Source organism: Heptranchias perlo, unplaced genomic scaffold, assembly GCF_035084215.1.
Source record: "Heptranchias perlo isolate sHepPer1 unplaced genomic scaffold, sHepPer1.hap1 HAP1_SCAFFOLD_56, whole genome shotgun sequence".
Lineage (NCBI taxonomy): Eukaryota > Metazoa > Chordata > Chondrichthyes > Hexanchiformes > Hexanchidae > Heptranchias > Heptranchias perlo.
The window spans coordinates 6,036,289-6,053,422 of record NW_027139581.1 but is presented as its reverse complement, the minus strand read 5'-3'; the positions used below and the strand labels follow the sequence as shown (position 1 = coordinate 6,053,422).

Genomic DNA, 17,134 nt, shown 5'->3' with positions numbered 1-17,134 from the left:
GATTTCTCGTCCATCGCCTTAACCACTCGGCCACGACTACTGGTTTAAAACCTAATGCTGCTCACTTAAAATCGCAATAATCCAGCGCTCTGCTGCACAGAGCCACAGAACTGGTATCGGTATCAACCGTCGCTCAGGGCGTCGGATGTCCATGCCAGTTACTCGTTTGCATAGTGGTGGGTATCCCTGCCTATTACACGGTCGACCTGGCTTCAAATACACCTGGACGATGAACTTCTTCTACCTTTAAAGTTTTCATTTTTCTCCAACATTGGACGTGTGAAAAAACACACATAAAATAACTCAGACAATCCCACTTTCCACAGAATAATTTCACTGATATTTCTGCGATTTTAAATCTCACTCTCCGCGTCACCTCGATGTCAGAACCACCATAATGAGCAAGAAATGAAAGGCAGAGTCGCGTTGTGAACAGACCCGGGCTAATTCAGCACCCCGACGGGGGGATGGCGGCAGATTCAATCATGGCTTTCAAAACGGAACAGGATAAGTACTTAAAAGGAAAAAATTGCAGCGCTACGGGGATAGGGCTGGCGAGTGGGACCAGCTGGATTGGTCTTGCATCGAGCCGGCACGGACTCGATGGGCGGAAAGGCCTCCTTCCGTGGTGTGAAAAGGAGGGTCAATGAGCAGTATCAAAATTCAACTGAGTAATACATACCAGGAGTGGGGTTCGAACCCACGCGGGTATAAGCCCATTGGATCTTAAGTCCAACGCCTTAACCACTCGGCCATCCTGGTGTACTCGCACGTTTGTTCTATGTGTAATGTACCTGACTGTCACTTCTTCTACGCTTTTCTTTGTCATTGAATAAATGGTGGGAAAAGATTCACTGAAGTTTGAAGCGTGTCTCACGCCATTTGTGGGGAGTGTCCATCACCCGCTCACGCCAGTTCCTCGTTCGTGCAGTGCTGAGTATCCCCGTCTGTCAAGCGGTTGATCCAGGTTAAATTCTCCTGTGTCGAGGTTCCAGTGCTGCTGCCTTTAAAAGCTTCACTTTCATTGATCTTGCAATTTATCTCCACTATTTGATGTGGAAAATACACTGAATGTCGAACTCGGACCATCCCACTTTCCACAATTTAATTTCACTGATATTCCAGCGATTTTAAAACCTGCTCTCTGCCTTGCCCTTCAACTCGTTGTCAGAACCCCAATAATTTGCAAGTAATGAATACGCCGAATCGAGCTGTGAGGAGACCCGGGCTAATTCAGCAACCCGAAACAGAGAGATGGAGAGAGAAATAGAAAGAAAGGGAAACAGAGAGCGAGACACAGGAAGAGAGACGGAGCCTGAGAGAGGCCCTGATCAGGGCGCAGAGGAGGTTTATCAGAAAGATCCCGCATACAACAGTGAAATGAATGGCCAGTTAATTTGCATTTTGGTGGTGTGAGTTGAAGGAGGAAATTAAGCTAATTATCATCAAATAAATGTTTGAAATATATTCACTGAAATTTGAAGGCTGTCGAATGCCATCTATGGTGCGTGTCCATCACCAGACGACACCAGCTCCTCGTTCGGATAGTGGTGAGCATCCTTGCCTGTTATTCGTTGGACCCGCGGTTCAATTTCCCGACCGGTGGTGGAAATTTTGCTGCCTTTAAAAGCTTCATTTTCCGTCCTGTGCCAGTTCCTCGTTAGTGTCGTGGTGAGGGACAGGGAGAGACAGAGAGAGAAAGGCATCGGAAAGGGCGGAGAGGAGGTTCACCAGAAAGATCTCACAAACAGCAATGAAATGGATGGTCAGTTCATCGGCTTTTTGGTGGTGTTGATTATCGTCCAGGTTTCGAAATTCAAATATACTGCATCCATTGGTTCCCCTTCATCCACCCTGCTCGTTACTTCCTCAAAGAACTCAAATAAAATTGTCAGACACGATTTCCCATTCAGAAAACCATGTTGACTATTTTAGATTGTATTTTGAGTCCGCGAATGTCCTGCCAATACTTCTTAATAATGGATTCGAGCATTTTCATTTTACACACACTCGCATTGGTTGAAACGCAGAGATAAAAGCTGTGAAAAGAAAAATCTAAACCGTAGTCGGCAGGATTCGAACCTGCGCGGGGAGACCCCAATGGATTTCTAGTCCATCGCCTTAACCACTCGGCCACGACTACTTGTTTAAAATTTAATGGTGCTCACTTAAAATCGCAATAATCCAGCGCTCTGCAACACAGAGCCACAGAACTGGTATCGGTATCAACCGTCGCTCAGGGCGTCGGATGTTCATGCCAGTCACTCGTTTGTACAGTGGTGGGTATCCCTGGTCGACCTGGCTTCAAATACACCTGGACGATGAACTTCTTCTACCTTTAAAGTTTTCATTTATCTCCAACATTGGACGTGTAAAAAAACACACATAAAATAACTCAGACAATCCCACTTTCCACAATATAATTTCACTGATATTTCAGCGATTTTAAATCTCACTCTCCGCGTCACCTCGATGTCAGAACCACAATAATGAGCAAGAAATGAAAGGCAGAGTCGCGTTGTGAACAGACCCGGGCTAATTCAGCACCCCGAGTGGCTGATGGAGTCAGATTCAATGATGGCTTTCAAAACGGAACGGGATAATATTGAAAGGAAAAAAATTGCAGTGCGAGGGGGATAGGGCGGGGTAGTGGGACCAGCTGGATTGGTCTTGCATGGAGCCGGCACGGACACGATGGGCCAAAAGGCCTCCTTCCGTGCTGTCACCTTTCCATGATTTTGTGATGCAAATGGCAAAAGAGATTCAATGATCAGTATCAAAATCTAACGGAAATATCATCTCACAGAAATGGGGCTCGAACCCACGCGGGTAAAAACCCATTGAATTTTAAATCGAAACCCTGAACCACGCGACCATCCTGGTCCTTCCACAATCTTGTTCTGTGTGTAATGTGCTTGAGTGTCACTTCTTCTACGCTTTTTTTGTCATCAAATAAATGGTTGGAATGGATTCATTGAAATTTGAAGCGTGTCGAACGCCATCTGTGGGAAGTGTCTATCAACTGCTCAAGCCAGTTCCTCGTTCGTGTTGTGCCCATGTCTCCCCCATGTCTCCATCTCTCTCCCTCGTTATCCCCATCTTTCACGCGGTTGATCAGGGTTCAATTCTCCAATGTCGAAGTCCCGGTGTTTCTGCCTTTAAAAGCTTCACTTTCATTGATCTCCACTATTTCATGTGGAAAATACACTGAAAGTGGAACTCGGACCATCCCACTTTCCACAATTTAATTTCACTGATATTCCAGCGATTTTAAAACCTGCTCTCTGCCTCACTCTTCACCTCGATTTCAGAACACTAATAACGTGCAAGTTATGAATACGCAGAATCGAGCTGTTTGCAGACGCGGGCTAATTCAGCCGCTCTGAACAGAGAGAAAGAGACATACAGAAAGGAATTTATTTCTAATATTTGATGTGGAAAAAACATTGAAAGACTAACTCGGACCATCCCACTTTCCAAAATTTAATCTCACTGATACTCCAACGATTTTTATACTCTCTGTTAAGGTCTCTCTCTCTCTCCACCCATGTCTCCATCTCTCCATCTCGTTTTCTCTCTCTGTCTCTTTCTATCTCTCTGTCTGTGAATCTTTCCACAATGGTCCGTTAAATGAACTGTCATGAAATTATTAGTTCAGGCGGAATAGTCGAAATCCAATGCTCCTCAATCAGTCGATTGTCGCAATCAGTTGCTAAAAGCTGTTGATCTGACTTCACCCGATGAAGAACATTATCATCCGTTGTTTGCTCGTGGGGTGCGGTGGCCAAGTGGAAAAGCGTCAGTTTCATTAAACAGAGAAGCGCGGGTTCGATTTCCGTCCGTACTTGTTTCCACATTCAACTTTTAATGAAATGACCTATTTGATGACAGTTTCTTCAACTTTCCACGGGCCACTGTTGAAAGAAGACTCACCGTTCACATTTCCATCTCTCTGTTCGTTAAGATCCAGAATAAAGTGATGTGGGGTGCGAGGAAAAGCGTGATAAAGAGAGACACTCAGAAAGAGAGAGAGACACTGGGACAGAAAGAGACTCTCTCGGTCTGTCTGAGTCTGTGTCAGTCTCTCTCCCTCCATCTGTCCAATACTCGCAGATTTGTGAATCACAGGGTCAAAGAAGGAAACATATTGGAACACATTGAGCCTGTGTCCTGTTTCAAAACCGACTCCCAGGAAAACGGATCCGGTAGAATCGTTAAATGGTCAAAGTTTTTCCAGCAAGTTTGACCTCCTCCCTGAGATGGCGAGACTCGGGGACGGTTTCGGAAGGCTTCAGAAAATTCATTTCCAATTGGATATTCTCCATCATGGTGAGATATCCCCATTAGCCAGGGATTCAATTCCCGGACGGGGAGGAAGCATTTTTAAGAGGCCAACTGCAATTTTTTCTGCTTTGCCTCGCTTCTTCTTCAAAAACGACAGAGGAAAATAGAACAGAAAATGAATGAAACGAGTGATTGTCACTTTCAGAATATTATTGAGTGGAGACTGTTTGGGGACAAATGTGTTCCGATCTGTTTCCTTCTTTGACGCTGTAATTCTGAGATCTGCGGGTATTATAGAGAGGGAGGGGGAGAGACAAACAGACAGACAGGCAGAGAAACAGAGACTGAGAGAGAGAGAGAGAGAGAGAATCAGAAAGAGAGAGAGAGAGAGGCATAGACTGATCATGAGATACACATTGAAACATAGAGGGAGGGAGAGAGAGAGGTTTAACGATTATGCCTGCGTGTGTAATGTGTCCAAGTGTGTGTGTGTGTGTGTTTCTCACTTTTTCGAAGATTTCTGAGTGAGTCTCTGTTTCTCTGTCTTTCTCTCTCTTTCGCTCTCTCCCGCTCTCCCCTCATCACTTTATTCTGGATCTTGTCTAACAGAGAGATGGAAATGTGAAAGGTCAGTCTTCTTTCAACAGTGGCCCGTGGAAACCAGGGTTCAATTTCACGACCGGGAAGTTAGAGATTTATTGCCTTTAAAAGCTTCACTTTCATTCCTCTTGCAATTTATCTCCAAGTGGAGGTTTACCAGAAAGATCCCACAGACAACAATGAAATGGATGGCCGGTTAATCTGCGTTTTGGTGGTGTTAGTTGAGGGAGGAAGGATAATTTCCTTAATAATGGATTCCAGCATTTTCATTTTAGACACAAAGATACACAGCCATGGACACACGCAGACACTGATAGACAGACAGTTACACACACACACAGGTACACACACTGAGAGACAGACACACACGTGTAGATTGAAATGCAGAGATGAAAGGTCATCAAATAAATGGTTAAAAAAGATTCACTGAAATTTGAAGCGTGTCTAACGCCATCTGTGTTGAGTGTCCTTTACAAACTCACACCAGTTCCTCGTTAGTAAACTGGTGATCACGCGGGTGATCAGGTTCAATTCTCCAACGAGAAGGTTGCGCTTTCGCTGTCTTCAAAAGTTTCAATTTCATTTCTCTTGCAATTTTTCTCTAATATTTGATGTGGAAAATACCGTGAAAGACTAACACGGACCACGAGGCACCGGACACAACAAAAGCAAACCAAGCCCAGTCGACCCTGCAAAGTCCTCCTCACAAACATCTGGGGACTTGTGCCAAAATTGGGAGAGCTGTCCCAAGCAATAGCCTAACATTGCCATTCTCACAGAATCATAACTTTCAGCCAACGTCCCAGACTCGTCCATCACCATCCCGAGGTATGTCCACTCCCACCGACAGAACAGACCCACCGGAGGTGGCAGTATATGCAGTCAGGAGGGAGTGACGCTGGGGGTCCTCAACATTGACTCCGGACCCCATGAAATCTCATGGCATCGGGTCAAACATGGGCAAGGAAACCTCCTGCTGATATCCACCAACAACACTCCATCAGCTGGTGAATCAGTCCTCCTCCATGTTGAGCACCACTTGGAGGAAGCACTGACGGGAGCAGGGGCACTCTGGGTGGGGAACTTCAATGTCCATCACCAAGAGTGGCTCGGTAGCACCACTAAGTTAAGCAAATTGTAATGAACTAAATGGTTAAAATAGAATTAGTGAAACTTGAAACGCATCTAACGCCACCTGTGGTGATTGTCATTGACCGACTCACGGCAGTTCCTCGTCAGTATAGTCTGTCTCGCGGGAAACCGGGGAGGCTCAACTCTAACTGCCATTAAAATACAGAGAGACGCTCTGAAAAACGTTGAAGAAGTGAGACACATTACACACACATATATACAGCCGCGTAAACATATAGACACTGATACACAAACAGGTACACACACTGACAGACAGGCGCACCCTTCACCTCGATGTCAGAACCACAATAATTTGCAAGTTGTGAATACGCAGAATCGAGCTGTGAGCAGACCCGGGCTAATTCAGCAGCTCTAAACAGACAGAGAGAGAGAAAGAAAGAGAAACAGAGAGCGAGACACAAGAAGAGAGATGGAGAGTGAGAGAAGCCTTGATAAGGACGCAGAGGAGGATTAGCAGAAAGATCCCACATGCAACAATGAAATGGATGGCCAGTTAATCTGCTTTTTGGTGGTGTTCGTTGAGGGAGGAAGGATTACCGTTCAGGTTTCCAAATTTGCGCACAGCAAGGTCCCATTAATAGTAATGAGAAAGTACCAGGTACATAATGGAGATGTAAAAAGAGTGTCACTGAACAGTATGAAAGTGTAAATTAAAAAGCTACCAGGAGTGGGCTTCAAACCGCAGAACTGGTCGAGGTGTCAGCAGTCGCTCAGTGGGCAGCACTCTCGGCAGCCAGCACACAATCTGCTGAAAGAAGGCTTGTCTTTCACATTTCCATCTCTTTGTCAGTCAAGATGAAATGATGTGGGGAGCGGGGGAAAGAGAGACAGAGAGAAAGAAAGACAGAGAAACACTTTGAAAAGCGTTGGAAAAGTGAGACACACACAAGCAGACACCCACACTGACAGACAGACACACTCGTGCAGATTGAAACGGAGAGATGAAAGGTTTGAAAAGAAAGCTCTGAACCGTAGTCGGCAGGATTCGAACATACGCGGGGAGAATCCAATGGATTTCGGGACGACGACTTGACCTGTTCGAAAAGCAACTCACCATAAAATTACAAAGATCCATCGCTCTGTAACAGACGAGCATTAAGAATCAGGATGCCTGTGTGTGGAATGTACCTGTATTTGTGTGTCTCACTTTTTCGAAGCTTTTCCGAGTGAGTCTCCGTTCCTCTGCCTTTCTTCGCTCTGTCACTCTCTCCCGCGCTCCCCACATCACTTTATTCTGGACCTTGATGAACAAAGAGATGGAAATGTGAAAGGTAAGTATTCTTTCAACAGTGGCCCGTGGAAAGTTAAGCAAATTGTCATCAAATAAATGGTTAAAATAGATTCACTGAAACCTGAAGCGTGTCTGACGTCATCTGTGGTGAGTGTCCTTAATTCGCCCACGCCAGTTCCTCGTTAGTTTTGTGGTGAATATTCCCGCCTGTTATGCAAGAGACCGGGGCTTAATTCCCCGACGAAATATATCAAATCATATTGCATTTAAAAGCTTCACTTTCATTTCTCTTGCAATTTATCTTCAACATTGGATGGGTGAAAAAACACTGATAAACTAACTCGAACTATCACACTTTCCACAATATAATTTCACTGACATTCCAGCGATTTTAAACCTTCCTCTCTGCGTCACCTTGATGACAGAACCACAATAATGAGCAAGAAATGAAAGAAACAGTCGCGTTGTATTATTTTATTCGTTCATGGGATGTGGGCGTCGCTGGAGAGACCAGCATTTATTGCCCATCCCTAATTGCCCTCGAGAAGGTGGTGGTGAGCCGCCTTCTTGAACCGCTCCAGTCCGGGTGGTGAAGGTTCTCCCACAGTGCTGTTAGGAAGGGAGTTCCAGGATTTTGACCCAGCTACGATGAAGGAACGGCGATATATTTCCAAGTCGGGATAGTGTGTGACTTGGAGGGGAACGTGCAGGTGGTGTTGTTCCCATGTGCCTGCTGCCCTTGTCCTTCTGGGTGGGAGAGGTCGCGGGTTTGGGAGGTGCTGTCGAAGATGCCTTGGCGAGTTGCTGCAGTGCATCCTGTAGATGGTACACACTGCAGCCACTGTGCGCCGGTGGTGGAGGGAGTGAATGTTTAGGGTGGTGGATGGACCTGAGGAACTTCTGCAGCAGTGTGCTGGGGCTGAGATGATTGGCCTTTGGCAACCACTAACCATCTTCCTTTGTGCTCGGTATGTCTTCAGCCACTGGAGAATTTTCACCATGATTCCCATTGACTTCAATTTTACGAGGGCTCCTTGGTGCTACACTCGGTCAAATGCTGCCTTGATGTCAAGGGCAGTCACTCTCACCCCACCTCTGGAATTCAGCTCTTTTGTCCATGTTTGGAAAAAGCATGTAATGAGGTCTGGAGCCGAGTGGTCCTGGCATAACCCAAACTGAGCATTGGTGAGCAGGTGCCGCTTGATAGCACTGTCGACGACACCTTCCATCACTTTGTTGATGTTTGAGAGCAGACAGATTGGGCGGTAATTGGCCGGATTGGTTGTGTCCTGCTTTTTATGGACAGGACATACCTGGGCAATTTTCCACATTGTCGGGTAGATGCCAGTGTTGTACCTGTACTGGGACAGTTTGGCTGGAGGCGCCGCTAGTTCTGGAGCACAAGTCTTCAGCACGAGAGCCGGGATGTTGTCGGGGCCCGGAGCTTTTGTTGTATCCACTGCACTCAGCTGTGAGACACACACGCACAGACACATTACACACACGCAGCCATGTAAAAACAGACACTGATGCACAGTTAGATAATCACACATACAGTTACACACACTGACAGACAGACACACACGTGTATGTTTAAACGCAGATATGGAAGGTTTGAAAAGAAAGCTGTGAACCGTTGTCGGCAGGATTCGAAGCTGCGGGGAGGCCCCAATAGATTTCTGGTCCACTGCCTTCAGCACAACGACTGAACCTCAACTAAAACCTGCTCACTTAAAATGGCAACGACCCATCGCTCTGCAACACACGGGCACCAAGGTTCACTAGGCCTGTGTGTGTAATGTGTATGTTTGTCTCACTTGTTCTGAGCTTTTCTGAGTGGGACTCCGTTTCTCTGCCTTTCTCTCTCTCTGTCACTCTTTCCCGCGCTCCACACATCACTTTATTCTGGCACCTTGACTAACAAAGAGATGGAAATGTGAAAGGTAAGTTTTCTTTCAACAGAGGCCCGTGGAAAGTTTGTGTGCAACGTGCCTGAGTGTCACTTCCACGCTTTTCTGAGTGTCTCACAGTCTTTCTTTCTCCCTGTCATTTTGTCCCCAGCTCCCCACATCATTTTGCTCTGTACCTTGACCAACAAAGTGATGGAATTGTGAAATGTAAGAACTCTTTCAACAGGGACCCATGGAAAGTTAAACAAACTATCATCAAATAAATAGTTTAAAAAGATTGACTGGAACATACAACATGTCTCAGACCATCTGTGGTGAGAGGACATTCACTTCGTGCATCAGTTCTCCGTTAGTGGGAGCACGCGGAAGACCGAGGTTCAATTGTGGCATTAAAAGTCTCACTTTTATGTTTCTGGCCATTTATCTGCAAAATTGGATGCAGAAAATCTATTGATAAAATGTTCCCACCTTCCCGAAATTAATTGCACTGATATTCCAGCGAATCTCAGATCTCTCTAATCTGCTCCACTCTGGCCTTTGAGTCTGAAGATTGTGGTTTCAAGCCCCACCCCACCAGAGAGCTGAGCAGAGCAGAGGTTCCCAAACCGGGAACCGGACAAGGTGATCAAGGGGTCTGAGAAGAGGGAGGCCGGTGAAACTCACAAAACAGGAGATGCCTGCAATACCAATCGTCTCCAGTGGTGACGCTGCAGCTCACCCCACTACTCTCTCAGTTTGATGCAATCACAATTGCCCACAACAAAAAGTTGCATTGATACCGAGTCTTTAACGCAGCAAAACGCCCCAAGGCGCTTCACACCAGCGTAATCGGACAAACAATTGACGCAGAGCCGCATGACTGGTATAGTTATCAGCCGTCGCTCAGTGGGCATCAGTCTTGGCAACTAGCTGACAATGTGTTGAAAGAAGGCTTGTCTTTCACATATTCCATCTCTTTGTTAGTCAAAGTCCAGAATGAAATGATGTGGGGAGCGGGGGAAAGAGTGACAGAGAGACACTCTGAAAAGCGTTGAATAAGTGAGACACACACGGACAGACACAATACACATACACTGACTCAGCAGACACTGATACACAGATAGATACTCAAACACACAGGTACACACACTGACAGACAGACACACACATGTCGGTTGAAACGCAGACGTGAAGGGTCTGAAAACAAAGCTCTGAACCTGCACGGGGAGACCCCATTGAATTTTTTATCCATCGCCCGAAACAACTCGGCCACGTCTGCGAGAGCTCAGCTAAATGCTGCTCACTTAAAATTGCAACCATCCATCGCGCTGCAACAGACGGGCACCAAGAACGACCGTGCCTCTGTGTGTAATGTGTGTGTGTCTCATTTTTTCTCAGCTTTTCTGTGTGAGTGTCCGTTTCTCTGTCTTTCTCTCAATCGTCCAATATTCCGTTTGCCTTCTGGATTACTTGCTGCACCCGCATGGTGACTTTTTGTGTTTCATGTACGATGACACCCAGATCCCTCTGTACTGCAGCATTTTGTAGTATTTCTCCGTTGAAATAATATTTTGCTTTTTTATTGTTCCTGCCAAAGTGGATGACTTCACATTTTCCCACCTTATATTCCATCTGCCAAATTTTTGCCCATTCGCTTAACCTGTCAATATCCCTTTGTGTCACCCTCGCAACTTGCTTTTCCACCTATTTTCGTATCATCAGAAAATTTGGCAACAATACACTCTGTGCCTTCATGCAAGTCATTGATATATATTGTAAATAGTTGAGGCCCCAGCACTGATCCCTGCGGCACCCATCGGTTACCGATTGCCATTTTGAAAATGACCCTTTAATCAAGACTCTTTGTTTTCTGTTAGTTAGCAAATCCCCAATCTATGAACTCTTATCTTGTGCCTGTTATTCTCTGCGAGGTAAATGTCAGAAGCAGTGGCAGGAAGCGGCAGAAGGCACGGGTGTGTGCAAGCGTGGAGTATAACAAGCAGCACGGATACCACCTTTTATATGGCACGTTTTCGAATGCCTTTTGGAACTCCAAATATACTGCATCCATTGGTTACCCTTTATCCACCCTGATCGTTACTTCCTCAAAGAACTCCAATAAAATTTTCAGACACGATTTCCCATTCATAAAACCATGTTGACTATTCTAGATTGTATAATGAGTCCGCGAATGTCCTGCTCCGACTTCTTAATAATGGATTCGAGCATTTTCATTTGACACACACTCGGATCGGTTGAAACGCAGAGATTTAAGGTCGGAAAAGAAAATTCTGAACCGTAGTCGGCAGGATTCGAACTTGCGCGGGGAGACCCCAATGGATTTCTAGTCCATCGCCTTAACCACTCGGCCACGACGACTTGCTAAAAGCACAATGCTGCTCACTTAAAATCGCAATAATCCAGCGCTCTGCGACACAGAACAGCAGAACTGGTGTCGGTGTCAGCCGTCGGTCAGGGGGTCGATTGTTCACGCAAGTTACTCGTTTGTATAGTGGTGGGTATCCCTCCCTATTACATGGTCGACCTGGCTTAAAATACACCTGGACGATGAACTTCCTCGACATTTAAAATTTTCATTTATCTCCAAAATTGGACGTGTGAAAAAACACTGATGAACGAACTCGGACAATCCCACTTTCCACAATATAATTTCACTGATATTTCAGCGATTTTAAATCTCACTCTCCGCGTCACCTCGATGTCAGAACCACAATAATGAGCAAGAAATGAAAGGCAGAGTCGCGTTGTGAAGAGACCCGGGCTAATTCAGCATCCCGAGTGGCTGATGGAGGCAGATTCAATGATTGCTTTCAAAACGGAACGGGATAAGTACTTGAAAGGAAAAAGGTTGCAGTGCTGGAGGGATAGCGCGGGGGGGTGGGACCAGCTGGATTGGTCTTGCATAAAGCCGGCACGGACACGATGGACCAAACGGCCTCCTTCCGTGCTGTCACCTTTCTCTGATTCTGTGATGCAAATGGCAAAAGAGAGTCAATGATCAGTATCAAAATGTAACGCAAACCGCACCTACCAGGAGTGGGGTTCGGACCCCACGCGGGTATAAAACCATTGGATTTTAAATCCAACGCCTTAACCACTCGGCCATCCTAGTCCTTTCATAATGTTGCTCTATGTGTAATGTGCTTGAGAGTCACTTCTTCTACGGTTTTGTTTGTCATCAAATAAATGGTTGGAATGGATTCATTGAAATTTGAAGCGTGTCCAACGCCAACAGTGGGGAGTGTCCATCAACTGCTCACGCCAGTTCCTCCTTCGTGTTGTGCTGAATATCCCCATCTGTCACGCGGTTGATCAGCGTTCAATTCTCCAATGTCGAAATCCCGGTGTTGTTGCCTTTAAAAGCTTCACTTTCATTGATCTCCACTATTTGATGTGGAAAATACACTGAAAGTCGAACTCGGACCATCCGACTTTCCACAATTTAATTTCACTGATATTCCAGCGATTTTAAAACCTGCTCTCTGCCTCACTCTTCACCTCGATTTCAGAACACTAATAATGTGCAAGTTATAAATCCGCAGAATCGAGCTGTTTGCAGACCCGGGCTAATTCAGCCGCTCAAAATAGAGAGAGAGAGACATACAGAAAGGAATTTATTTCCAATATTTGATGTGGAAAAAACATTGAAAGACGAACTCGGACCATCCCACTTTCCAAAATTTAATCTCACTGATACTCCAACGATTTTAAAACTCTCTGTTAAGGTCTCTCTATCTCTCTCTCCCCATGTCTCCATCTCTCTCCCTCGTTTTCTCTCTCTGTCTCTTTCGATCTCTCTCTCTGTGAATCTTTCCACAATGGCCCGTGAAATGAACTGTCATGAAATTATTAGTTCAGGCGGAATAGTCGAAATCCATTGCTCCTCAATCAGTCGATTGTCGCAATCAGTTGCTAAAAGCTGTTGATCTGACTTCACCCGATGAAGAACATTATCATCCGTTTTTGGCTCGTCGGGTGCGGTGGCCAATTGGAAAAGCGTTGGTCTCATTATAATAGAAAAGCGCGAGCTCGATCCCCGTCCGTACCTGTTTCCAGCTTTAACTTTTAATGAAATGACCTATTTGATGACAGTTTGTTTCACTTTCCACGGGCCACTGTTGAAAGAAGACTCACTGTTCACATTTCCATCTCTCTGTTAGTTAAGATCCAGAATAAAGTGATGTGAGGTGCGAAGAAAAGAGTGGGAAAGAGAGACACTCAGAAAGAGAGAGAGACACTGGGACAGAAAGAGACTCTCTCGGTCTGTCTGAGTCTGTGTCAGTCTCTCTCCCTCTATCTGTCCAATACCCGCAGATTTGAGAATCACAGGGTCAAAGAAGGAAACAGATTGGAACAAATTGAGCCTGTGTCCTTTTTCAAAACCGACTCCCAGGAAAACGGCTCCGGTTGAATCATTAAATGGTCAATATTTTCTTCTTCTTTCTCTCAATAGTCCAATATTTCGTTCGCCATCTGGATTACCTGCTGCACCTGCATGGTGACTTTTTGTGTTTCATGTACGATGACACTCATATCCCTCAGTACTGCAGCATTTTGTAGTATTTCTCCATTGAAATAATATTTTGCATTTTTATTTTTCCTGCCAAAGTGGATGAATTCACTTTTTCCCACCTTATATTCCATTTGCCAAATGTTTGCCCATTCGCTTAACCTGTCAATATCCCTTTGTAGATACTTTGTGTCACCCTCGCAACTTGCTTTTCCACATATTTTCGTATCATCAGCAAATTTGGCCACAATGCGCTCTGTCCCTTCATCCAAGTCATTGATACATATTGAAAATAGTTGAGGCCCGAGCACTGATCCCTGCGGCATCCGTCAGTTACCGAATGCCATTTTGAAAATGACCTTTAATCCCGACTCTTTGTTTTCTGTGAGTTGGCAAATCCCCAATCTATGAGCTCTTATCTTGTGCCTGTTATTCTCTGCGTGGTAAAGGTCAGAAGCAGTGGCAGGAAGCGGCAGAAGGCACGGGTGTGTGCAAGCGTGGAGAACAACAAGCAGCAGGGATATCACCTTTTATGTGGCACCTTATCGAATGCCTTTTGGAAATCCAAATATACTGCATCCATTGGTTCCCCTTTATCCACCCTGATCGTTACTTCCTCAAATAACTCTAATAAAATTGTCAGACACGATTTCCCATTCATAAAACCATGTTGACTATTCTAGATTGTATGATGAGTCCGCGAATGTCCTGCTCCGACTTCTTGACAATGGATTTTCATTTTGCACACACTCGGATCGGTTGAAACGCAGAGATTAAATGACAAAATGGTAACTCTAAACCGTAGTCGGCAGGATTCGAACCTGCGTGGGGAAACCCCAATGGATTTCTAGTCCATCGCCTTAACCACTCGGCCACGACTACTTGCTAAAAGCACAATGCTGCTCACTTAAAATCGTAATAATCCAGCGCTCTGCGACACCGAGCCGCAGAACTGGTGTGGGTATCAACCGTCGGTGAGGGGGTCGGTTGTTCACGCTCGTTGCTCGTTTGGATCGTGGTGGGTATCCCTACCGATTACATGGTAGACCTGGCTTCAAATACACCTGGACGATGAACTTCTTCTGCCTTTAAAGATATCATTTATCTCCAACATTGGACGTGTGATAAAAAGACTGATAAACGAACTCGGACAATCCCACTTTCCACAATATAATTTCACTGATATTTCAGCGATTTTAAATCTCACTCTCCGCGTCACCTCGAAGTCAGAACCACAATAATGAGCAAGAAATGAAAAGCAGAGTCGCGTTGTGAAGAGACCCGGTCTAATTCAGCATCCCGAAGTGGCTGACAGAGGCAGATTCAATGATGGCTTTCAAAACGGAACGGGATAAGTACTTGAACGGAAAAAAAAGTGCATTGCAAGGGGGATAGGGCGGGTAGTGGGACCAGCTGGATTGGTCTTGCATGGAGCCGGCACGGACACGATGGGCAAAAGGCCTCCTTCCGTGCTGTCACCTTTCTCTGATTCTGTGATGCAAATTGCAAAAGAGAGTCAATGATCAGTATCAAAATGTAACAACTACCAGGAGTGGGGTTCGAACCCACGCGGGTATAAACCCATTGGATCTTAAGTCCAACGCCTTAACCACTCGGCCATCCTGGTCTTTTCAGAATCTTGCGCTATATGTAATGTACTTGAGTGTCATTTCTTCTACGCTTTTCTTTGTCATCAAATAAATGGTTGGAATGGATTCAATGAAATTTGAAGCGTGTCTGACGCCATCTGTGGGGAGTGTCCATCAACTGCTCACGCCAGTTCCACGTTGGTGTCGTGCTGAATATCCCCATCTGTCACGCGGTTGATCAGGGTTCAATTCTCCAATGTCGAAGTCCCGGTGTTTCTGCCTTTAAAAGCTTCACTTTCATTTATCTCCAATATTTGATGTGGAAAATACACTGAAAGTCGAACTCGGACCATCCCACTTTCCACAATTTAATTTCACTGATATTCCAGCGATTTTAAAACCTGCTCTCTGCCTCACTCTTCACCTCGATGGCAGAACCCGAATAATGTGCAAGAAATGAAGACGCAGAATCGAGCTGTGAGCAATCCCGGGCTGATTCAGCAGCCCGCAACAGAGAGAGAGAGAGAGAGAGAAACAGAAAGAAAGAGAAACAGAGAGCGAGACACAGGAAGAGAGACGGAGAGTGAGAGAGGCACTGATGAGGGCGCAGAGGAGGTTTGCGAGAAATATCCCACATACAACAATGAAATGAATGGCCAGTTAATCTGCGTTTTGGTGGTGTTAGTTGAAGAAGGAATTTTCGCAAATTGTCATTAAATAAATGTTCAAAATAGATTCACTGAAATTTGAAGGGTGTCCAACGCCATCTGTGGTGAGTGTCCATCACCAGATTACACCAACTCCTCGTTAGTATTGTGGTGAGTATCCTCGCCTGTAACTCGGGCACCCGCGGTTCAATTCCCCGACTGAAAGTGGAACTTTTGCTGCCTTCGAAAGCTTCACTTTCCGTCCTGTGCCAGTTCCTCGTTCGTGTTGTGGTGAAGGACAGGGAGAGACAGAGAGACAAAGACAACGGAAAGGGCGGAGAGGAGATTCACCAGAAAGATCTCACATACAGCAATGAAAAGGATGGTCAGTTCATCTGCTTTTTGGTGGTGTTCATTATCGTCCAGGTTTGGAAATTTGCGACCAGCAAGGCCCCACAAACAGCAATGACAGAGTAACAGGTGCATGAGGCAGATGGAACAAGAGTTTCAATGAGCAACATCAAAATGGAACGGAAATAACTGTTATCAGAAATGGGTTTCGAACCCACGCGGGTATAAACCCGTTGGATTTTTAGTCTAATATTTTAACCCCACGCCTCCATGCTTGTCGATGTGTTGAGATGTTGCTGAGTATCCCCGAGTGGTTAAAGCGATGGATCAGAAATCCATTGGGATCTTTCCGCGAAGGTCCGGATCCTGCCGACTGCGGATGCCATTATCAGCGGTTTAACATGCAGCAAACTTCTCATTCTTCAGTGAATTAAAAATGCACAGCTTTGAACACTTCGAGTTTTATGCTCGTTGGAATTGATCTGCAAGATTTCACGAAATCGACGACAGAAATAGAACAAAGAATGTGCCAAATGACCGATAGTCTGTCTCTCTCTGTGTGTTTGAGTCACCCGATGTGTTTCTGTCTGTTTGTGTGTGTGTGTTGGTGTGTGCGCGCGCCACACATTTTCTCCGTTTTTCTGAAGGGGTCTCTGTCTCTTTCTTTCTCTCCCTCACTCTCTCCCGCGTTCCTCACATAATTTGACTCTGGACATGATCCAACAAAGAGATGGAAAAGTGGTCGTTCATCTTCTTTCACCAGTGGCCCGTGGAAAGATAAATAAAGTGTCATTAAGCACCAGGCCGAGCGGTTAAGGACTTAAGATCCAATTGGTTCACAAGCGGGTGAACCCCACTCC

At 45.5% G+C, this 17,134-nt stretch overlaps 6 non-coding genes across 6 annotated transcripts; all 6 read right to left on the bottom strand.

The window, feature by feature from the left end:
* Positions 1-679: 679 nt before the first annotated feature.
* On the bottom strand, positions 680-762 carry trnal-uaa (transfer RNA leucine (anticodon UAA)). Its single transcript has one exon. It is a non-coding gene; the product is annotated as a tRNA-Leu (tRNA).
* Positions 763-2,061: 1,299 nt separating this feature from the next.
* On the bottom strand, positions 2,062-2,143 carry trnas-aga (transfer RNA serine (anticodon AGA)). The gene has a single exon. It is a non-coding gene; the product is annotated as a tRNA-Ser (tRNA).
* Positions 2,144-11,453: 9,310 nt separating this feature from the next.
* Positions 11,454-11,535, bottom strand: trnas-aga (transfer RNA serine (anticodon AGA)). Its single transcript has one exon. It is a non-coding gene; the product is annotated as a tRNA-Ser (tRNA).
* Positions 11,536-12,205: 670 nt separating this feature from the next.
* trnal-uaa (transfer RNA leucine (anticodon UAA)) lies at positions 12,206-12,289 on the bottom strand. The gene has a single exon. It is a non-coding gene; the product is annotated as a tRNA-Leu (tRNA).
* A 2,198-nt stretch (positions 12,290-14,487) lies between these two features.
* On the bottom strand, positions 14,488-14,569 carry trnas-aga (transfer RNA serine (anticodon AGA)). Its single transcript has one exon. It is a non-coding gene; the product is annotated as a tRNA-Ser (tRNA).
* Positions 14,570-15,231: 662 nt separating this feature from the next.
* On the bottom strand, positions 15,232-15,314 carry trnal-uaa (transfer RNA leucine (anticodon UAA)). The gene has a single exon. It is a non-coding gene; the product is annotated as a tRNA-Leu (tRNA).
* Between the last annotated feature and the right edge of the window lie 1,820 nt (positions 15,315-17,134).